The 24566-nt window shown below is 38.4% G+C and overlaps 1 long non-coding RNA gene and 2 pseudogenes across 1 annotated transcript; 1 reads left to right on the forward strand and 2 right to left on the reverse strand.

Moving 5' to 3' along the window:
* Positions 1 to 24566, reverse strand: part of LOC129437111 (protein NLRC3-like) — a 433660-nt pseudogene that overhangs the window by 111892 nt on the left and 297202 nt on the right.
* On the reverse strand, positions 411 to 4257 carry LOC141361542 (protein NLRC3-like; annotated as a pseudogene).
* On the forward strand, positions 11631 to 12883 carry LOC129418594 (uncharacterized). Its single transcript, XR_012367937.1, has 2 exons — positions 11631 to 11704; positions 12376 to 12883. It is a non-coding gene; the product is annotated as an uncharacterized lncRNA (long non-coding RNA).

Genomic DNA, 24566 nt, shown 5'->3' on the forward strand with positions numbered 1-24566 from the left:
TAGAGACATTTTGTGTAATACCTGGACTAACCTGTTTGTGAATTAACTTGCTCCTCCTCCTTGACGCGTCACTACAGCGCAAAAGTGCAAGTGTTAATAGCCAGCTGGTGTTGTTTGGCAGAGAGAGGTTGGAGGGTGGAGGGCAACAGTTTCTTGAATCGCATGCTCACACCTTAAGTTTTTTTTCTGAGAATTTGATTTGTTTTTTGATTGAAAAGTAAACTGGAGATTGTGAACTAATAAATTACTTTCGTTAATGTTACGATTGCATCTCTGTGCATGCTTTATGGACAAGACATGCGTATATGAAGATACTCCACTCATCTCAAGCGGCTAAAACAAATTTGCTAAAAGATTAGCCGTAACAATAATTGTATTAATAATATTTATATTTTAACTGATAGTTTTACTTACTGTAGTTTTTTGGTTTCTTTAATCACAGGCTGCAGTCTTACAAGAACTTCATCTGATGTATTTTTATCTCCAATAAATGTTTTTAGATCAAGTTCATCCAAATGCTGCTCAGACATCAACAACACAAAAACTAAAGCTGCCCACTGTGAAGAGGAGAGTTTGGTCTTTACTACTGATTCAGATGTCACATAATGTTGAATCTCCTGCAGCAGTGAATCATCACCCAGTTCATTCAGACAGTGAATCAGATTGATGGATTTCTCTGTAGACAGATTCTCATTCATCTTCTGTTTAATGTACTCAACAGTTTTCTCTTTCTTGTAGGAGCATCTTCTCATCTGTGTCAGTAGATCCTGTAAGAGAATCTGATTGGACTCCAGTGAAAGACCCAGAAGAAAACGCAGGAAAAGATCCAGATGTCCATTCTTACTCTGTAAAGATTCATCTACAGCTCGCTGATGTAACTTAGATAATAAAATTTATGTTTAAATTTGCCCAAAATGTTAAAAAACCGACCTGGTTTAGTATTTTGATCAAACACATATTGTTTGTGATTTGTGAAGCAGATGTGAGCATAAAGAGCTGCTAGATGTTCCTGGATGCTGAGATGAACAAAGCTGTAAACTTTCCCCTGATACAAACCAAACTCCTCTCTGAAGATCTGAGTACACAATCCTGAGTACACTGATGCTTCTGCTACATCAATGTCACACTCTCTCAGGTCTTTATCATAGAAGATCAGATTGCCTTTCACAAGCTGCTCAAAAGCCAGTTTCCCCAGTTTGAAGATCATGTCTTCATCTTTCTTCTCATAGTCCTTCTGATGTTTGATGTTTGTCTGAATGATCAGGAAGTGTGTGTACATTTCAGTGAGAGTCTTGGGGATCTCTCTTCTCTCTGCTTCACTCAACATTCTCTCTAGAACAGTGACTGAAATCCAGCAGAAGACTGGGATGTGACACATGATGTAGAGACTCCTGGATGACTTCAGGTGTGAGATGATTTTCTTGGCCAGACTCTCATCACTGATTCTCTTCCTGAAGTATTCCTCCTTCTGTGGATCACTGAAGCCTCGTACCTCTGTGACTCGATCAACACACTCAGAGGGGATGAGATCAGCTGCTGCTGGTCTGGAGGTGATCCAGATGAGAGAAGAGGGACACAGATTCCCCTTGATGAGGTTTGTCAGCATCACGTCCACTGCTGTGAAAATCCAGAGACAGACGACACTCATCCAAACCATCAAAGATGAACAACACTTTATATTCATCACTGAAGATTTCCATTTCTTTTGTTTGTGGGAAGAAAAGATGAAGAAGATCTAAAAGACTGAGTGTTTCGTCCTTCATCAAATTGATCTCTCTGAAAGGAAGTGGAAATATGAGGTGGACGTCCTGATTCTCTTTCTCTTCAGCCCAGTCCAGAATGAACTTCTGTACAGAGACTGTTTTTCCAATGCCAGCGACTCCCTTTGTCAGCACACTTCTGATGTGTTTGTCTTGTTTAGGTAAAGGTTTAAAGATGTCATTACATTTGATTGGTGTCTCCTCTGTTGTTGTTCTTCTGGATTGTGTCTCAATCTGTCTCACCTCATGTTCATTACTGATCTCTCCACTTTCACTCTCTGTGATGTAGAGCTCTGTGTAGATCTCATTCAGTAGTGTTGGGTTTCTCTTATTTGATGTTACCTCATACAAACACTCAAACTTCTTCCTCAGATTTGATCTAAATGTGTCCAGGATTTCAGCAAGCTGACATTGATAACTATTGTATAGTCATGATGACAACAATGTAAGTTAAATCGTATTTATCTACAAACTAATATTAATGTAGTGTAAAAGACATATGCTCAGTTCTCATGAAAAAAAAACCAACATTATTCTATAGTATATAAAAAAATAAGAAATACTTAAATTTTACCTGAATCTATGAGAATTTCTTTCATTGGAGTGTTGAACATTTAAAGTCTGATCACTCACAGACACTCTGATCTGATCTGAATCTGATCCAGACAACAATAATGACCTTAAACAGAAGACAATCAGACATTCTGATATTAATGGATTACAGTATACACATTTTGTGTAATAAATTAAGTTAGTATAATTTTTAATTTGTTTTATAAGTTATTTCAACTCATCACTCATCGTCAATAACTTAAAATAGTATAAGCTCAATTGATTTGCATAACAGTTTGATTAAACTTGCATGCAGCTTTTTATTGCCATGTAGTCGACAGTTTGTGAACACATATTTGAGTATATTAGCATACAGAGCTGTTGTACCTCAGACCAGGTGATGTTTCTCTGTCCTGAAATGTTAGTGGTTTGTTCATAGACTGATTACTTCTCATGGACACACAGCTGATTCCATATGAGTCTGATCTCTTCTGCTGTTGATTTTTGTCACATTTCTCCAGCATTTTTTTAATTATTTTGCAGTAAGCAAGGCAAGTTGATTTATAGCACATTTCATAGACATTAGTCCCTTTCACACATACAGTCTTTACTGGTAATTTACTGGTAAATTGCAGTTAACAGATCATGTGTGAACAGAACCTTTCCGGTAAATCAGTGCTCCCAATTTACCAGTAAGACAGGTTGTAAGTTTACCAGTAATTTACCGGTAAGCGCTATGTGTGAACGAAAATTATAGGATTACCGGCATTTAGAACGGACGACGTCAGACCGTGCTGACAGCTTCGGGCCAATCATAATGTTTTAATACAGATGACGCGTTTACCCCCGCACTGTTTACTGACGTTTCCACACACGCTGCTTGAAAGTTGAGGACACCTGAAGTTTACGTCCACATTTCTTCAACAAAGTTGTTTAAAACAGCTTACCGCCGAATTGCCGACGTCATTAGCATGCCCTCTGTGAAGCCTAAAGTGCAAACAGTACTGTTGTTAAAAACGCATTTTCAGTTTGACGTCGTCTCATTCAATGTTGTTTGGTCATGAGCAACTTCGCGACTGTTTACCACAGACGTGAAAACAGCAAAATACGGACCGTGGATATGAACGACGTGGATTGTTTACAAATACAACACTGAGCTCGCTGCGTGCTACAGGTACTTCCGCTTTCTCAACGAATTTAACGGTATTTTGATACTGATGTGTGAATGATGTCTTACTGGTAAAATAACGGAACGCCACTGCGTGTGTGAACAGCACATTTTTGTATTTACTGGTAAATTCATTCTGGTAAATTCATGGTAATTTACCAGAATTACTGTGTGAAAGAGGCTAATGACAATCATTTAATTATTTTTAATAATTTAAGAATAATTTAGCTTTACACAGAAATTGTAAAGAATTTAAAAGATACATAAAATGCCATTTTAAAATATCTTGCTGATCATTAGACAGCTGTTGTACCTCTGACCAGGTGATGTTTCTCTGTTCTGGAAATGTAATGGTTTCTCCATAGACCAGTGACTCCTCATAGACACACAGCTGATCTCAGATGAGTCTGATCTCTTCTGACAGTCTGATCTATAACAAAACATTATACAGTAGATATTTGATAACTGACACATTATCAGTCATATGTGGTTTGGGTTTCTTAGTTTAATTTGCATCAAGAAAGATATTAACAGCTATTTGATGATCTAATTACAAATTAATTGATCATATAAACTTGCAGAGTTATATTTATATTAATGACAGTTTTATCACATTTTTAATAAAAAAAAGAAAGTGGCCTTATATAAAAAACTTTGTAAAAAAAATTGTAATTCCCATGTGTTTACATAAAAGTAAAGTCATTAATACAGACTTGAATAAGAATACCTGACTCTTGAAGAATCATCTCCATATCTGAATGTTTGTGAAAAAGCCATGAATCATTCAGACACAGTCTGATCTCCACTGATGAATCTGATCACCTCAGACTCTGAATGAATGAATGAATCTTATCATGAGTTGAATGTGTTTGTAAATCAGTACAAAGTCTTAACCTGTGAGTTTCTGTAAGTTATGCTTCTGACAAAATTTAAAGTCACTGAGCATTAAATATTATGCATGTTTAAAAAACACCATACAAGATGCTGTTTAAATGAGTATAAACACGTAACTAGAATCAATTATATTAAATGTAGTTATATTAGTAATATTAAAAGTTTAATTTTAAAATTAGAAATTATTTTTATTAGAAACATCGAGTTAAGTAACGAGGCAAAACACTTACCTCCGTCAAAATGTTTTTACTCAAAGTTAACAAGTAGCCTACACGTAAGTGACTTTCAACATTTAGACACATTAACGCTGTCGTGCAAATGGCGACATGTAAAAAACACGCCTGTTTATGAATGACAGCAGTGAAAAAGAGGTGTGTTCAACCGAAATACCTTCAGGGCTGCTATTCGGACCGATTGGCGTATGACATCACAGTACCGCGAGAGCAATTCAAAAGCATACAGAGTTATCTGCCCTCGCGATACGTGATGTCATACTTTGTTCGGTCTGCGCAGCACCACATGACTAGATGTGCTCACTGTGATAAAATTGGTTTAAGTTTCTTCTGAGAAAACATTCACGTTAATCATAGATAATTAAAGATTCAATTCTTATTTAAGTACACATTTATTTCTCAGTAACTTTAAACAGTTAACACACGTTCATACTGTTTGTTCTAAATAATCTTGTTTTGTGTCTGTATATAAAAAGTGATAGGGTAAAGGTTTTTGGATTATCTGGTTATTTTGCATTACAGTAACAGGTGCAGCCACATTCTTGAAGATCTCCACGCAAGACGGCTGTGATCTCAGTGGCACTAAATATGGCGCCACCTGCTGGTAAAAACGTTGTAAAAACAACAAGATCTCATTCCAAATGATTATAATTGCATGATTTTTGATTTTTCTTAAAATATGTTTTTAGAATACCTAAAACCCCTACAGTTCTACAGTTAACAATTGTGAAAAGCGCTATATAAATAAAATTGAATTGAATTAAAAGAACTACACGAAAAAAGCAAATGAATGTGAATAAGTGTATGATGAGAGGAATAAAATGTGCAGTTATAAAACTGCTGCTCTGATGTTTATATTTATAATGTTCATTTACTTTACATCAGCTATAAAGTTAGACATGTGCTAAAGTAACAGTTTGCATTATTACATCTTTTACATGATGTCTGTGCATTTAATATCAGTAAAGTAATGATTGAATATGTTTATTTCGTGTCACAGAGAGAGAGAGAGATTCAGAGAAAGATGAAAGAGAGACAGAGTGAATGCCTCTTCCTGTTTCACACATAAATTCTGACAACTTGTATTTACTCTTAGTTTTACATCAACACTAACAGAAATGTTTTACATCAGCAGGGGTAAAATCATCAGTTTATAAATGTATTAAATATTACTTTTGAGTTCGGGTTTGGTCTCCAGAATGACTCATTTGATGCAATACAATCAAAGTCCACGAGATGTCGCTCGTGTGCAGACTGTACTGACATGAATGAGTGAAGAATGAAAGCACCATGAGATTTAATGCACATGAGATGAATTGTCCTTAAAAAAAATCAAGCATGACTTAACTATAGTTAGCATAGTTTTATGTTTGTTTTATTTGTAGTAGGTCTCACCATATAAACATGGTATTTTATTTATAGTAAAACTATGGTAATATAAATATCAACTAATCTGCTAAAAACCTGCTTACTACACTAATAAAACCATGGTTAATTTTCTTTATGGTAATAAGTGCAAATATTGCTCATAATGGATATGAAATGAGAGTTGTGTCTTACTATATATGCTAAATATATTACTCAGATTGTAATACTACTGTATGGTGTTTTCTTCAGAACTGTATATTATATATAGATAACTGTATATCTACTGATGTGAACAAGAGCAAAATATGAAAGTGTGTTTATAAAAGCAGGATAAATATGAATGTCCATGTATACCTATAGTACAGTAGTAACATCTGAAATATCAGTATGGTTGAAAACTTTACTTTTCAGGATAATTATCAGACATTATACATTAAAAGATCTAAAGAAAACTCCGCCTCCACTGCCACCTACAGGACATTTGTGTTATTACAGTTATTCTGCAGTGTGTCATAGACAATAGAAACATTATTCACAGTTTCTTTATTTTCTCCACTGAAATCTAAAGTGTGTGTTGAATGTGCAGATGAATGAAATGTATAAGATAACTGATGGTGCTGTTCTCAGATCAGATGCAGGGACACTGAGAAACATCAGCACCAGCACATCCGGCCTGTATCAGTGCACTGCGTCAAACATCATAGAGCACCTGTGTCCTTAACCTGCAGGTTGTAGCACGTAAGTGTGAACGGAGAGACATGTCTGATTTATTTATTTCATGTTTATATGAATGATTTATCAAAGCAGTTAGGCTGTATGGTTGTGAAGACTATTATCAATCATTTAATGCATGCAAATGATTTGGTAATTTTTAGTCCATATAGTTTTTGGTCTTCAACAGTTACTGAGGATTTGTTCTCAATGTGGTTCTGATTTTGATATTACATATAATGCCAAAAAGAGCAATGTTATGATTGTTAGGAGTAGAGAGGACAATAAACTGATATTTCCTGACATCTCTCTATCTGGGCGATGTCCTGAATATATGTAATGATGATAAATATTTAGTGCACTATATAACTGATGACCTGTCTGATGATTGGGGATATTTACAGACAGTGGTGTGCACTCAGGTTAATACATTGATTCAGGATCAGTGAAGACCACACTTTTTAGAGTATATTGTACCTCTATGTATACTGCCCATCTGTGGTGACGTTACAGTAAAAGAAACATACAGAGGTTTAATGTCTCATATAATGATTGAATGTGTTTACTGCTGAAGGTGTCATGATGGAGGAGTGCAAGACAAATGTTTGTCAGTGCTGCTGTGATATGAAATCTCATATAAATGTATGTGTAGGTTATCAGACTCTTCTAACAGGATTATTTTAACATTGATGAATCTGGCACAGAGTTCAGTCAGGTTTTCTTCAAAGATGTAGAGTCATTGGTGTTTTAGTTTATATGTATATAAGTGACTGTGGAGATATGTCTTTGTGTGTGTATTTGTTGTTGTTGTGTTTAGACAGAGAGAGTGTCCTTAATAAAGAGTATTATTATTATTATTTCACAATATGCGCACACTCATTATACACCTAATATACTAAAATACAACATCAGTAATGCAGTGACAGAACTAGAATCTTATAAATAGGGGCCAATGCTTCTTTAGGGGGTCCATATCGCATGAAAGAAAACTGTGTGTAAGTATTAAAAAAGCATGAATGAATCTATAATTGCTGATTACTTCACATTACTCCACATTAGATAAATATTCCTCTTGCCCGGCATGCATTAACTGTATAAAGACGTTTACATAATGCAAGGCTGAATTGTAAACTTTTCACATCTGATTTACTTTCTGTTAATGAAATCACGTTAACTACAGTAACTTTTGTAAACGTTGTTCAGGAAATCAAAATTCCATAATAAACCTTAAACTTACTTCAATAGCAGAGCTCAACACTCAGGATTTTTGGCAAAAAAATAATTTATTTAAAATTCAATATGGATAAATCTTTTTTACGAAGTTACAAAAGTTACAGTAAGGACCAGTGAGTGATTTCCTCTTCTTTTGTTAATTAACTTTAATGAATTCAACAGGTACTGTTTATTAAGACCAATGCAATAAAATGTTTACATAAGTCATAAGCAGTTGTTTACTACACAGAGATAAACATGACCCTGTCCCAACTTTATTTACACGTCTTCATGACATCAAATTTAAATTGACCTTATTTTATTCTTCAAAAGTTTAATTTCCTCAGAGGAAACATTTGATTTGTTTTCTGTGTAAAAACGATTGCATTGTGATTTTATTTACATTTCATTCAGTGTCTCAACTTTTTTGTAATTGATCACATAATCATCAAAAAGTCCTGCAGTCAGATCCTGAAGAACACAAAAGCAAAGACGTCCAATATTTGGATTTAGAGATAAATGAGCTGCGAGTCTTCAATGTTGTGCTGAACTTGAACACATTTCAGTTTAAGATGAAGTTAAAAACCCCAACAGTGTAGAAGAAGAGGAATCTTGTCAGTATTTACTTCAGTTTATGATCCTATGAGATTTCTTGCTCCTCTTACACTGACTGATAAATCGCTCTTATAGGAAATGTGTAGACAGAAGCTGAGTTAAGATGAAGATTTACCTCCAACACTTCAAAGTCAGATTTAGATAAAGTCACAGATCAGATCCTGTACTGAATAATCAACTCATACGGTTAAGAGGAAGTGATGTCACTATTGTGTCTTCTTATTCACCAGCAGATCATACTGAAGATCACACAGACATCTTTACACTCTCTGTCTTGAAGTCCTGAATAAAAATGAAAGAGAAAGTCAATCAGATATGAGATCATCATCAGTGTCAGATCAAGAGATACAACAATACAAAAACACATTTAATTTATTTCCTCTGAATATTTGATGTCAATGTAAGAGATAAATGTATTGATATGTATGTAGTATAATATAATGACACACTGACAGTTTTATGAGTTCACACACAAACAGTAAGAAAATGAAGGTGATGCTTTATTTTAAAAGTCCTGGAGGTTGACAGTCGTGTAAATAAAGAGAAACAGCATCAATGTCAAAGCTCGACAGAGAGTTGTGTGAAGTGTCCATCAGAGTTTAAGAGTTGACTTTCTCTTCTTTTTTCTAATCTTCATCTGTATCATTTATCATCTGTACTTTGTGTTTATCTGTTGTGTATATATTGTGTTTGTCTTGTTATTTCTGTCTTTATTCTGATGACTTGATAAATAATGCTTAAAACATGAAATAAAAACCAAGTTGTTATAAAAAGAGTTTAAGATGAACATCTAGTCAAGTGTGCATAACTATAGAGGTGTCGACCTATCAAACAAACCCCATTAACAAACATCATATATAATGTGTAAGAAGAGTAAGATCACAGTATTAAATCCTGGAGTGAACAAACTCAACATCACAGTTAGTAAACAGAATCAGACATTGGATTGAATTCTTATTGTGTTGATCTGACAAAGCATCAAGTGTTGTTCATGTACACTTCATATTTTCTGTTTGTTGGGTTTAAAGGATACACAGCCTATAAAAGCAGCAGATCAATTTACATTTATTTCTAATATTTATATTCTAGGATTTAAATGACACTGCATGAGTTTACTTTAAACATTTATTTATTTATTTATTTTATTTAACCTTTATTTAACCAGGTTGGCACATAGAGGACTCATTCTCATTAAAAACGGCGACCTGGCCAAGATAAAGCGTCATAATGCAGACAACATAGGTTACACGTAAAAGACAAGACAATGTAGTACAAGTTACAAACAATTATTCAGTCAAAGCACTTCGTACAAAGTAATTCCAAATCCAATAACTAAACAAGTCATAAAAATCAATATAAAAACGTACTAGGTAAATAAACTATTAAATAAGTGCAGTTTACATTATTAACAAGTAGCAATTTAATGAAATTTAAATGAGCTCTACTCACTCTACTGTCTGTAGTTTATAATGTGGATCATCTTTTAGTTTAGAGATCAGCTCCACTCCTGAATCTGTGAGTTTATTACAAGACAGATCCAGATGTGTAAGGTGTGATGGGTTTGATCTCAGAGCTGTAATCAGAGCAACACAACCTTCATCTGTTATATTACACTGCTCCAACCTGTAGAGAACAGAGACTTTATGTGTCTTATGCAGAAATTACAAAGTTTGTCCACAAATCTCTAACCTCCATCTCTTCATGTAATGTTCCTCTTTCAATCCCTCAGTAACTGAGACACTGTGTGTTTAAATGTCAAATAAATCCATCACACAGCTGACTATTAGTGTTAGATGTCCTAAACCACATGAACATTTCTTCATTAATCTGTATTGAGTTCATGACTCACACTTGTAATTCTCATCAGGTATTTGATGTAAAAATCTTCCTCTATTACAGGAGGAATATCAGCTGGAGATAACATAACTCTGATCTTACATTTAAAGATGTAACAGTGTTTAAAGATCAATTTCACTTCATCTATAAAAACATTATTAATGTGTGTGTCAGTGTCAATGATGGATCAATGTTTTTAATCATCTTTATAAAAACAACACGACAAGGAGAAAAACTCTTCATACACAATAATATCAGCAAAGATTTCATCAAAGAAACACCAAACTACATTTTCTGACATTTTAACCTGATCCGAATCCGGTGTACCGTCGGCGGCACACTGCGTGTGTTTTGGTTGATAACATTGGGAAATACAACAACTTAAAAAAGACAAACCTAAACACATCATATATCACTAAAAAGCTGAGATTCTTGTGATTCGAACGATGTAAACCATTTTAAGATACAGTCAACACAGTCAGTGCAATCAGAGTGTTTGTCAAACAACCAACAACCAAAAAACCAGCTTACAAACAGGGTATGAAAATGAGTAAACTGACCTATAACGCCTTCTTGTAGTCCAAAGATCCATAAAATTCCAACAAAAACGGTGTAGTTACACTCTGAAGGGTCCAGTAAATCCAATTCAGTGAAATATTTAGTCCACAGCACATGTATATGTCAATAAACATCCAAGGAACATAGTAGTATCATTTATAAATAGCCGACAAAGCCACCAAGTCTCCGACGCATTCGGTCGTGTAGCGTCTCTTCACTTGTAAACATTGCAGATGTGTTGATTTTAAAATGGCCGCTGAACTCTGCCCTTTTGATTGACACCTCATTTGAGCGAATAGGTGCTTCTCAGAGGTGACAACAGGCAAGAATACGCAAGGAACGCCCTTGCGCGAGGATGGGACCTTCCCCTATTTGATTGACAATAGATCGATCCTGTCGCGTCAAAGTTTGCAAATGATGGGCGTATCTGATAGCCAATAAGATTCTGAAAAGATTGATACAAAGCTTCCCTAGGAAGATTCAACCTGTAACCCGATTGGTCGTGCACAAACATACACTTGTTTGGTGCGCTCTGTGTGCGTAAATCCCAACAGTGACTAGCGGCAGTGCGCTAAAGCTGCTAATGCTGTGCTAGGAAAGCATTGAGCGTCTAAAAAGTTTTACAATGTCGAAAAGAGCAAGTAAAAGAAACTTTTCACTTGAAGAAGTTGTCGAGCAGTGTACCAGGCGTGAAAGTGATTTGTTGGAGGAAGACGTTTCAGACGAAGAGAGTGTTTCCTCCGTCGACCCAGTAGCGGAAGAGATTTTTTGGATGGGGGAGACGTCACTCTCGACAAGTAAGTGCTTTATTGTATTATAAAACATATTTTACTGTTGGTACTGAGGTTTGAGTTTGGATGCGTGTTTTGTTTGGTGAGCCCCTGCACGAGTGTGGTTGTATGCGCTCATGCACAGGTATCTGTGCCCATGTTTGCATGTGTGTCTGTGTGTGCTTCTGCGTTACTTTATGCAAGTAAAATAGTAGAATATAGATTATAAGTAAGTGCTTTATTATAAAACATATTTTACTGTTGGTACTGAGGTTTGAGTTTGGATGCGTGTTTTGTTTGGTGAGCCCCTGCATGAGTGTGTTTGTATGCGCTCATGCACAGGTATTTGTGCCCGTATTTGCGTGTGTGTGTGTGTCTTTGTGTGCTTCTGCGTTACTTTATGCAAGTAAAATAGTAGAATATAGATTATAAGTAAGGGCTTTATTGTATTATGAAACATTTTACTGTTGGTACTGAGGTTTGAGTGTGGATGCGTGTTTTGTTTGGTGAGCTCATGCACGAGCACGAGTGTGTTTGTATGCGCTCATGCACAGGTATTTGTGCCCGTATTTGCGCGTGTGTGTCTGTGTGTGCGTGTCTGTGTGTGCTTCTGCGTTACTTTATGCAAGTAAAATAGTAGAATATAGATTATAAATGAAAAAAATATGTGACTCAATGTTGTTGTATCTGTCTTACAGGTGCATGCTGGAGTGGACCTTTCCAATGCCCTAATCAGCTATTATAAACTGATCCACAAAACCCAGAATTGGTATAAGACCTTTTTTATCATTTCTAAGACATTGCCACTGTGAATGCCTTACTGATTTACAAGCATATCACAAAAGGTAAAGGGGAGGTGCCAATGCACCAGAAGGCATTTAGGGAGACACTAGTGAGTAGCTGGCAGCGGTTGCTGACATACCCGCTCCATCGCCCACTTCACACAGAGCACATCACAAGCCTTTGCATATTAGTGGTGACGGCACCACAGTTCGTCTAAGGTGCAGGCACTGCCATGCAAAGACTACTGTAAAATGTTCTTCATGTGATGAGCCTTTGTGCTTTTTGCCAAGCCGTGATTGTAATAACGAGTGGCATGTTGCCAATAACCTGTAATATTGTAAAATTTCTAAATAGTTTTTTATATACATTTATATATTTAGATTGTGGTTTTTCTAATATTAAAAGTATTTTATTACTATAGAACTTGTTTTGTATCTTTATTTTTACAAGTATAGTTTCAAGAATATAGATTTTTTCAACACTATAAAGTGTTTATGCTTCATTTACTATGTGTCAGCAATTATTGACAGTGAATTTGGACATGAAATAGAGTAGCTCTAAGTGTAACCTTTCATTAGAGCCCAAAAATATGATTGTACATTGAAGCATTCAAGAAAAACAGCATTTTATGTCAATGGTTACAAAGGGCCATTTGGTGTCTCCAAGTGCCCTTTATAGAAGGCCGCCTAGACATAAACTTGGATAAACATGTGAAAAAGACACATTTTCTAAGATATTGTAATCAAATTTGCTTGGTAAAGCTTTGTAAGGCTTCATGCTATGATCCCACTGTGTTTTCCAGCTAATAGCTCCCCATTATTAGTCCTCTGCAGGCAACTGTTTACAAAAAAAAAGTAGGCGGAATATTTTTTTCCTCTCTTTCAGTGTGTTTAAAATTCTATTACTTTATAACAGTAAGACTTACAGTGATTCTGACTGTATAGAAACAAACCTCAGAGTCTAACATTTCAAAAGACATCAAAACAATGCATATACTCCAAATACTTCAAGAACAGTATGCAATTTACTTTGGGTATGTTTTTATTAGGCGTTTTTGCAAAATATAGCAGGATTGCAAAGGGGTTTTAACAGAGGAGTTTTGTTGCACTATGTGAAGGAAATTGAAATGAATCATAACTAATTATAACTAACATGTCTTTTCCTTACAGGTTTGAATATTTGTACTGTATGCTTTTGACAACAAAATGTGTTGAAATAGAGAAAGTACATGTGGTTAAATGATTTCAATTTAAGATCCCATGACTTGTCAAAGCTGAGGTCAACAAGAAAGTTAAATTTGCTTTTGTCTGCATGGTAACAGAGAGGAGTTTCTGAAATGCAGATATGAAGTATAAATCATACTAGAGATAAATGATGTGACTTTGTCATGTATCTATCCTATATAAACTCTTCTATTCTTTCTGATGAGGAGGATTCTGCCGTGATTAAATCATATTCAAAGACATTGACTGGAGTCTGTCAGGTTGAATACATGATTTTATTTTCTCAAGTGTTTGTGTTCATAATAGACAAGATGTTGTGTGACTCTTGAGTGTTTTTCTTCTGTGGACACTCGGTGAGGATAAATGTCTTGTGTGTGTTGTCTATAGACGCACCGGTTATGTAAGTTAAGTCAGTCAGGTGTGTAAGGGAAATCTAAACATCATTCATTTTAATTATAGGAGAATGACATTAAATTTTAATCTTTATCTCAGTTTTTATCTACACATGCTGTGTTGTGGTAAAACATTGCAATACTTTGATGATGTATCAATGTCTCATAATTATTCATGAGACTGCTGATATATCTGCTTACTGATCAGATCCTTTACAGTTTAGTCTGTGTTTTTCATACAGTTTATGTTTAACTCAGTACATGTGTGACTATCAGAGAGATGATCTTACTTCAGTATCTTCAGTTTACAGTCAAGAGTTTTCAGTACATCAGACATCAGCTTCACTCCTGAATCTCTTAGATTATTAAACAGATCCAGATGTGTCAGGTGTGATGGGTTTGATCTCAGAGCTGAAGTCAGAGCAACACAACCTTCATCTGTGATATCACACATCATCAACCTGTAGAGAACAGAGACACACAGTTTGTTCACACACAGATCAAATCTACAGTGAGTTGAATTTGTTTCTCTTCTGTCATCATTTAGTGTTTATGAACAATTTTATTTTAGTTTCATTTATTTGTGTTTGTGTTTTACTGAAACACATCAGTGAGATTTACAAGGAAATGAACTTCATCAGTTTATGTTTATATTAACTGTGTGATGTATTTTTTATACAGTAATGAAATCAGATTTCTCTCATAAGACATCACAAAACTTTCACTTATGTTTTTATTTCTGAATGATTTTGTTTTTACTCTTTTTCTGATCATAATTCAATTTTAATGTTTTATGTTTGTGACTTTCAGTAAGAGTTAAAGTGTTGTGATGAATGTTGAATAAAATCAGCTTCAGTTATCAAATACATTACTGAGATTAAATTAAAATTCACCATTCAACATTTAAAGTGGACCAACACTTTTAATAAATGTTGTCTTCAAATTTTGAACAATACTTGTCTGAGGACATCTGTAAGGGAGCCAACCAGTTGGAGTAGAAAAAGGAAATGACGTGCTGTACTAAAAAGTGAATGCAGGATCCAAATGGTGTTTATTTGAAAGGTGCAAAAATATTAACAATGTAGGAGAAAACAAAAAACTATAAATAAAAACTGTACAAAAACAAAGAGCAACGATGTGCTACTTGGCTAAACCGAATGGCCCAAGTTTGCAACACTGCTTAGTCGTAGCTTCACAATGAGTTCAAAATAAAAACTGAATGCATTTTAGCAAGCAAGCCTATTTACAGGCTGAGGCCCCGCCTACAGGGCAAACCATCTTATAATGGAAAAAATGTAAAGTTTGTATCAGTCATATTAAATAATATAACAATCAACAAAACAAGATTGAAACTTCTAAACAGCAAGTAAAAAACTACCATTAACAGAAACAGAGTTAAACACCAAATTACATGTCAGAATGTTTCTAAATTCCCCCCTTCTGGTCACCCAAAATGGTAGCTTCCACAGGAAGTGATGTGGCTGTTTGCTTTAAAACTTTTACCCAGACTATGGCTGAATCCGAAACCGCATACTGCCATACTATATAGTAGGCAAAAAGCAGTAGGCGAACAAATACTATGTCTGAAACCTCAGTATACGTAAAAGGGTAGGCGAGAATTAGCGGGATTTTTGACTATTTCTCGCGAGATTCAGAGGCACGTGTACTTGAGTATTGTCCGAAACTGCCTACTTACTGAAAATGTAGTAGGGGAAACAGCACGTGAACAGAGTATTACGTCCGAATCCTCAGTATCCATAAAATCAGTAGGCGAGAAATCCCCGGATGCCCTACTGAGTCCGCCCCGATTCTGAAGCATGCATCGGATGGACACTTTTATCCCAGCTTTCCCATGATGCCATGGGAAAGCAAAGCAATCGACCGGAGACTAACCAATCGGGTGATTTTGATACGTTACACAGGACTGTTCCTCAGCACCCTGACTTCACGAACAGACCGGCCAGGATATACCACAAAGTTCTCAGCTGATTCATGAAAATAAAGCTGTAGAATTGTCACAGCTATGTTGAGCTGACAGTAAATATGTGATGGTTTGTTAGAAAAATACATTTGAATAAAGTTTTGTTTCATATGGGATTCACTTCAATACGTTTTCATTTATTGTGATGGTTTTATTCATTCATTTTTTATTCATGTTTCCTGTCGTTTTAAGTAAATACAAGAGTTTGCTTCACTAAAATGAATATAATCACATTGCCTGCATTGTGTCAGGATTCTGCCACGAGAGTGTGGTTTTATATTTATGTTTTAGTGTGATGGCAGAGTCCTGATAGTCTCTTGTTTAATGTGGAGGTTCATGCCTTGTTATGTGTGGCATGCGCCTCTGGTGTCTTGTCTTGTCCCCGCCTCCTTGTTCTCCCTGTTAATTATTCATTATCAGTTCATCCCTCTCACCTGTGTTGCCCTCGTTATCTTGTTTAGTTTCTCCTATTTAAACTCCTCTTGTCTCTTTGTCGAGTGCTGGATCATTGTGTTGTATTATGTCAAGTTTTGCTGTCCATCGTGTTCATTTAAGTAATGTTTTCATCAGAGTGTTTCTTGTTGAGTCAGTGTTAGTAATTCAAGTTTATGTTTTGTTGCCCCCTCGTGGGCTTTTGTTTTCATGTTTATTTATAATAAATGTTCTGTGTTCACTCCCCGATATCGTCTGCGCATGGGTTCTCTTGTTCTATGTCTCCAGTTCCTCACAGAATGATCCAGCCAACACTGAACCCAGCAGCGATGTCGGGGAAGTCTGCGCGTTCAGCGCATCTGGAGCTGCCGAAGCCAGCGCGTTCAGCGCGGTCGGAGTCCCCGAAGCCAGCGCGTCCAGCGCGACCGAAGCTACCGAAGCCAGCGTGTTCAACGCCGCCGGAGCTGTCGGTGTCAGCGCGTTCAGCGCCGCCGGAGCCATCGACGTCAGCGCGTTCAGCGCCGCCGGAGCTGCCGATGCCAACGCGTTCAGTGCGACCAGAGCCGCCAAAGCCAGCACGTTCAGCTCGGTTGGAGCCGCCAAGGCCAGCGCGTCCAGTGAGGCCGGAGCTTCCCAAGCCAGCATGTTCTGCACAGTCGGAGCCGCCCATGTCAGCGTGTTTAGCGCAGCCGTAGCCGCTCAAGCCAGCACGTCCAGCGCGGCTGGAGCCGCCCAAGCCAGCGCAGTTCAGCGCGGCCGGAGCCGCCCAAGTCAGCGCGTTTAGCGCATCCGGAGCCGCCCAAGCCAGCGCGTCCTGCGCGGCCGGAGCCGCCGAAGTCTGCGCGTTCTGTGCAGCCGGAGCTGCCCAAGCTTGCGCAGTTGTCCTGCCTACAGACTTTGTTTCATGGACTTTGTTTTGTGTATCCATGGACTCATGTCTGTTTTGTCTTGTGTGTTCCCCTGAGGAGCGTCTGGTAGTCGCTCTTTAGGGGGAGGCTACTGTCACGATTCTGCCACGAGAGTGTGGTTTTATATTTATGTTTTAGTGTGATGCCAGAGTCCTGACAGTCTCTTGTTTAATGTGGAGGTTCATGCCTTGTTATGTGTGGCATGCGCCTCTGGTGTCTTGTCTTGTCCCCGCCTCCTTGTTCTCCCTGTTAATTATTCATTATCAGTTCATCCCTCTCACCTGTGTTGCCCTCGTTATCTTGTTTAGTTTCTCCTATTTAAACTCCTCTTGTCTCTTTGTCGAGTGCTGGATCATTGTGTTGTATTATGTCAAGTTTTGCTGTCCATCGTGTTCATTTAAGTAATGTTTTCATCAGAGTGTTTCTTGTTGAGTCAGTGTTAGTAATTCAAGTTTATGTTTTGTTGCCCCCTCGTGGGCTTTTGTTTTCATGTTTATTTATAATAAATGTTCTGTGTTCACTCCCCGATATCGTCTGCGCATGGGTTCTCTTGTTCTATGTCTCCAGTTCCTCACACATTGTTTGTATTCAAGCACAGCTGTCATCTGACAATAGATATTAAATTACAATCTGGTTGTTTTACTTATTTTGTCCCCTACAAAATAATGTGTAATATATCTGTAACACTGTTACAGATCAAGTTACTGATGCAATCAGGTGTTAGTGCACCTGTCCCTCATACACACGCATACGTTTTCATGTCTGTTATTAGGTTTGTTCGAGTTTATGCACCGCTGTAAGAACCAACAGCTGGATGACATCAAAGTACCGTGAGAGCGATTCCAGAAATCACACAGAGAACTCTGATTTCGAGTTGCTCTCGCGGTAATGTAGTGAGACAATTAAACAAAGAAATGTAGCTTTTAAGAAACTAAGAAGGTCTTTAATACCTGAATCACTCCTGTCATATCAGAGGAAAAAAGCTCAGGCAAAAAGAATTATTAAAGAGTCGAAAAGGAAATATTTGGAGAGGTTTGGAATATGCTAAAGAAAATGAATGGGGTTTATAGATTTAACAGTATGCCAGTATTAACAGAAAATGGAAGGATAGCTATTACAGAGGAAGAGAAGGTAGAATGGTTGGTTAATACATTTAAGAAAGCTCACAGTACTGAGAATTTAGATGAATCTTACAAGAAAAGAAGAAAATAAATTTTGGAACAGAATCAAGATGTATATAATCAGAAACCAGCAGGACAGACACCGTTAGATGCTAAATTTGAGATGTTTGAATTAAAAAGAGTTCTAACACAAGTGTCACAGGTCGGAGCGGACCCGAGATAGCTAAAGGGTCAAGCCCCTTCCTAGTTTCCACCTCGAGGAGGTCCCAAAGCCACCCCAATGACCAGACACGAGTAGAAAGTTATAATTAAAACAAATCTTTATTAAATTACTTAAAATCAGGGGGGAAAGGGGCAGTTTAAAACACTAATTTGTTGCGCCTCCAGGCGGGGGCCCACGGGGACGGGGATCAAGGTCCTTGGACTTTCCTCACTTGTACCCGTGGCGCGCTCCTCTTATCCTGGAGGCAATCACAAGGAAAGGTAGTTACTGTACTGTCTACAAGTCTCACTCAGTGCCAGGGGTATTCCAACGGCCGATATTGACAAGATGTCTAATCCTCTTCTCTCCCTCTCCTTAGACTCTTGGTTGAGGCGGGCAATATGCACGTGGGGGCACTTCTTCCGTCTGGGTTTGCTGTAGACAAAAGGTAAGTGGTCACACAACACTGGGGCTTTTCTTCTTTCTAGGTTCGTGCTGTAAGCAAAGGTACATGTTTACATAATACTGGGATTTTCCCTCCTTCTAGGTTCGTGCTGTAGGCAAAGGTAAGTAATAACACAATACTGGGACTTTTCTTCCTTCTAGGTTCGTGCTGTAGGCAAAGGTAAGTGGTTACACAATACTTGGACTTTTCTTCCTTCTAGGTCCGTGCTGTCGACAAAGATAAGTTATTACACAATACTGGGACTTTTCTTCCTTGTAGGTTCGTGCTGTTAGCAAAGGTAAGTGGTTACACATTACTGGGACTTTTCTTCCTTCTAGGTTCGTGCTGTAAGCAAAGGTAAAGGTTTCACAATACTGGGACTTCGCTTCCTTCTAGGTTCGTGCTGTAAGCAGAGATAAAGGTTACACAATACCAGGACTTTTCTTCCTTCTAGGTTCGTGCTGTCGACAAAGGTAAGTGATTACACAATACTGGGACTTTTCTTCCTTCTAGGTTAGTGCTGTAAGCAAAGGTAAGTGGTTACACATTACTGGGACTTTTCTTCCTTCTAGGTTCGTGCTGTAAGCAAAGGTAACAGCGGACTAAACATCGAGGAGACCCACGCAGTGTGTTTCAACTCACAGCCTCCAAGGGTAGGGGAGGACCGGACGTGGAGAACAATAGCGTGGAGCCGAACGCTTCCCTGGATCCTCCTTCACTCACGGCGTCAAGGACGCGGGACCGGGGCGAACCTTTGAAGAGGCTCCACACAAAGGTAGTTATTGTCTCACAGCCTTTAACCCAAGACCCTTTGGCACGACGGATTTTAAACTGGTCTACTCACTTGGATCGTCCAGATGCTTCACCACTGCCCATTTAATTGTCAGGGCAGAGAACTTTGTTACTGCACACCCAAGGAAGTCTCAACTTGCACACTTCTTCCCTCACACCCCACAGACCTCAACGGCCTGGATCTCCTCACCACTCCCCGGGTCTCGACAACGGCTTCTGTCAACAGGGACACAGCACAGCACTGCAAGCGATTAAGCGTACACACACAAGTGAAGACAGGGACTCACCCACAGCACTACACACACACTTCGTGAATTACGGATGAAGCCAGACTCGACCCGGGCCGCCGTATGGATGGTTGAGTGGCCCTTCGTGGTGGGGGTGGGGTAGATAGGAGAGGGAAACAGGACCTCCTCGTGGTGATTCCGATACTCCCTGGCTCGCCCACGCTTCCTCCTCTCCAGTGGGGCCACAGCACTACAAATTAACTCTCACGCAAGGCCAGGTAATACTTTGCGCGTATAAGCACAATACCAACTGCAATCTTACTCACGCCGGTGTCTTACTTTAAGGCTGGTCCCTCGGCTCGCCCACAACTCTCTTCCTTCAGTGGGGCCGTAGTGATATGTAGCTACTCACAACACAAGATCAGGTGAGACTTGGTATGCACAATATACACCATAAACAGCAATGCTACTCACATAGATGCTTCGCTTCCAGGATGGTTTCCTTGGCTCGCCCATGCCTCTCTGTGGGGCTGTAGTGGTACACCAGACAAGATCAGGTGATACTTTGCATTTACAATACACACCATAAACAGCAATATTACTCACATAGATGCTTCACTTCCAGAACGGTTTTCTCGGCTCGCCCACGCCTCGCTCTCTCTCTTCGGTGGGGCCGTAGTGATACACAGCACAAGATCAGGTGATACTTTGTACTAGCAATACACACCATAAACAGCAATATTACTCACGTAGATGCTTCACTTCCAGAACGGTTTTCTCGGCTCACCCACGCCTCGCTCTCTCTTCGGTGGGGCCATAGTGATACACAGCACAAGATCAGGTGATACTTTGTACTAGCAATACACACCATAAACAGCAATATTACTCACGTAGATGCTTAACTTCCAGGATGACTTCCTCAGCTCGCCCACGCTTCTCTCTCTCTTCGGTGGGGCCGTAGTGATACACAACACAAGATCAGGTGATACCTTGTATTAGCAGTTTTCAATGATCAAATTCGTTTACTCACACTAGCTGAAGTTTCCCAGTAAATCCAGTTTCAGATCAGCAGCTGCCTTCGCTTCGCTGGCTAAACCAACTCACTCTAGCAATCTTTCTTCACCCAGTCCTTCGTCTTCCAACCCTCCGTGGTATCCACAGTAAAACAGCACAACACACTATCACCAATGGACCACAACACCGCAATACAGCAACCAAGCACGACGACGGGGCTCCTTGTATAAACAGCCTCCACTACTTCCTTTCGGCTCCTTCGGCCGTCTTCTTTCCGCTCGCTTTAGCAATTCCCGGATCAACGGCGCCTTCGGAGGAGTGGATGTTTAATCCGCCCTTGGCGGAGTGGAGCTTACCCCCGAAATCGACTTTTTCTCTTTGTGTTTCCCCAGTTTATTTATATTGCCCGTCCTCACTTCTCTTCCAATCGTGGGTTGCCACATTAATCCTGCGCACCTGTTTCTAATAAGCCCCACATTCTGTTGTCAGGGAGATCAGGAAGTAAAAGTGTTTTAAAAATCGGGCCCGGGCGGAAACCATCTTCAGGCTGAACCAGTCTCCGCCACTTTTGGTTCCGCCCTACAATAGTCACCCCGTGACACAAGCTGGTTATTCAGCTCCAGGGAAGGATAGAGTTTGTTACATCATGTTTAAATATGTGGATGAGGAAGTGCTTAAGGTGCTTTTGGACCTGTTTAATAAGGTATTGGAGGAAGGTCAATTGCCAAGAGAATGGAAACAAGCTATAATAATCCCTGTAGGTAAGCCAGGAAAAGATTCGTCAATTGCAGGTAATTATAGACCTACTGCCCTTACATCAAATTTGTGTAAATTAATGGAAAAAATGATTGCAAATCGATCATACTATGTACTGGAGAAGAAAAAGTAATTTGCATTATATCAATATGGGTTTCGGCCTGAACATTCTACCATAGATGCACTAGTAAGAATGGAAACTCGTTCATTTTCGTTCATTACATTTATATAGCGCTTTTCTCAGTACTCAAAGCGCTTTACATATGAATGGGGGAGTCTCCTCAACCACCACCAATGTGCAGCATCCACCTGGATGATGCGACGGCAGCCATATTGCGCCAGAACGCCCACCACACACCAGCTTATTAGTAGAGAGGAGAAAGACTGATATAGCCAATTAGTATGAGGGATGATTAGTAGGCCAATGGGCAAGTTTGGCCAGGATGCCGGGGCACACCCCTACTCTTTTTCGAAGGACATCCTGGGATTTTTAATGACCACAGAGAGTCAGGACCTCGGTTTAACGTCTCATCCGAAGGACGGGAAACTGATATTAAAAAAGCTTTGTCCATGAAAGAGGTATTGGTAGCTGTGTATTTTGATATTGAAAAAGCTTATGACGTGATGTGGAAAGAGGGTTTGTTAATAAAGTTACATAAAATTGGAATTGGGGGGAAATTTTATAACTGGGTATTAAGTTTTTTATTTGATAGATCAATTCAAGTGAAAGTGGGGGATGTTTTATCAAGATCAGAAAATGTGGAGAATGGTACTCCTCAAGGGAGTGTTATTAGTCCCATCATATTTAATATAATGATAAATGATATATTTGAAGAGGTTAGTCAAGACATTAACACTGCTCTATATGCAGATGATGGAGTCTTGTGGAAAAGGGGAAGAAATTGTGGTTTTATTGTTCAAAAAATTCAAAAAGCAACAGTGAATGTGGAACAGTGGGCACTTGAGTGGGGTTTAAATTCTCTATTTCAAAATCATGTTGTCAATTTTTCACTAGGAAGAAAATAGACCCAAATGTGCAGATATATTTATATAGACAACCACTGGAAAAAGTTAAAATATTTAAATATTTTACTTTACTCCCCTTTACTCCCTTGCTTGTCCGGATTTCAATAAAGCTCGGTTGGTATAGATTTGTGGTATTAAGCCCACTAGTCGGGGGCGGGACTTCAGTCCTTAAAAGGGTGTCACTGCATCCATCTCCAAAAACATTCGCCGTCCCATGCATTTTTCTCGTTCTCCCTAAACCAAACTGTGCGGAGTCTGTCACTCGGGTGACGTTGTATCTTCAATACGTATATGTGTATACATCTATATATATATATATATTAGTGATGCACCGATGCATCGGCCGCCGATATTTATCGGCCGATTTTTGATGAATTTGAAACCATCGGCATATCGGCAATAGCACGAGAAAGGCCGATACCGATTGTTTATTAATTAACCGCATAAAGGCAATGACTTGCATGTCTGTTGTTCAATTAAAATGATTTAATGTTTGGGTGTGCACTAGGACTGTTCCGAATAGTTACCATTTGAGCTTCGAAGCTCTAGTAGAAATCAAATCAAATATTCAAAGCTTCGGAAGGAGGAGCTGAACATACATATTTTTCTCTTTAATAAAGGCAGGAATCTGTGTGTGTGTATGTAGCGGCGTGCCTGTCACGCGTGCTGCGAGAACAGCATTAGTGAAACAAAACACCAGCAATACTTTTAATAAGGTAGCCTAACATTTTTCTAACAAACAAACACTCCCGTATCAGAAATTAGAAGCATAGTAATTATTTATTACGTAAAGGGTAATTTCACTTAGGCCATTTAAATAAAACAACGTAAATAAATGAACGAATTAATGAAGTTCAACAAACTGTAATAAAACGGTAGCATACTCTCAAAAAATAAGTTTATTTACTAACACTTACACCATCCAATATGTTTTTTCATCAGTAAACCAATAAAGAAGATATTTTGCAGAAACCCCAGTGCTCCGTCATGCAAGTCAACCGATCCGCCACTTTAAGCATATATATCTAATACAAAAGTAATCCCCCATAACTCCGTGTGACATATTGACGTCTTGTGAAGCAAATCAATCCGTTTTTGCAAGAAACTGAACGTTATTTACAACACTATTAGCGTGAATGCCAAAGCAGGAAGCCCGCTTTCCGTTTGAGGCGATCTCTTCTTCTACTGGCTGCGTTTGATGGCTGTTGGCTATGGATGTTGATCTCTCTGCGCCACCTATAGAGCTGGAGCGTGAAGCGCACTTCCTGCTTGGCAAAAGCTCTGCATTAACGCTGTAAAATATATATATATATTCGAATCTCAAAACTGAAAATCAAATGTCAACCAACGGAACGAATATTCGAACATTCTGGTCCAGCCCTAGTGTGCACTATACTTAAGCACAGACAGAAAACCTTTGTTGAGCTGGCTCAAATGTCTTGGACAATAAAAGAAACAGACTGCACTTTAGTGGGGCAAGAAGTCCAACTTTTTTTGAAGTAGCAATATTTATACTCTGTTTAAAGAAATAGCACTGGCATTATTTATGTTTATTAAAGAAATCCATTATATGTAAAAATAAATTGT

This window comes from Misgurnus anguillicaudatus, chromosome 24, assembly GCF_027580225.2.
Source record: "Misgurnus anguillicaudatus chromosome 24, ASM2758022v2, whole genome shotgun sequence".
In the NCBI taxonomy this organism is placed as follows: Eukaryota; Metazoa; Chordata; class Actinopteri; order Cypriniformes; family Cobitidae; genus Misgurnus; species Misgurnus anguillicaudatus.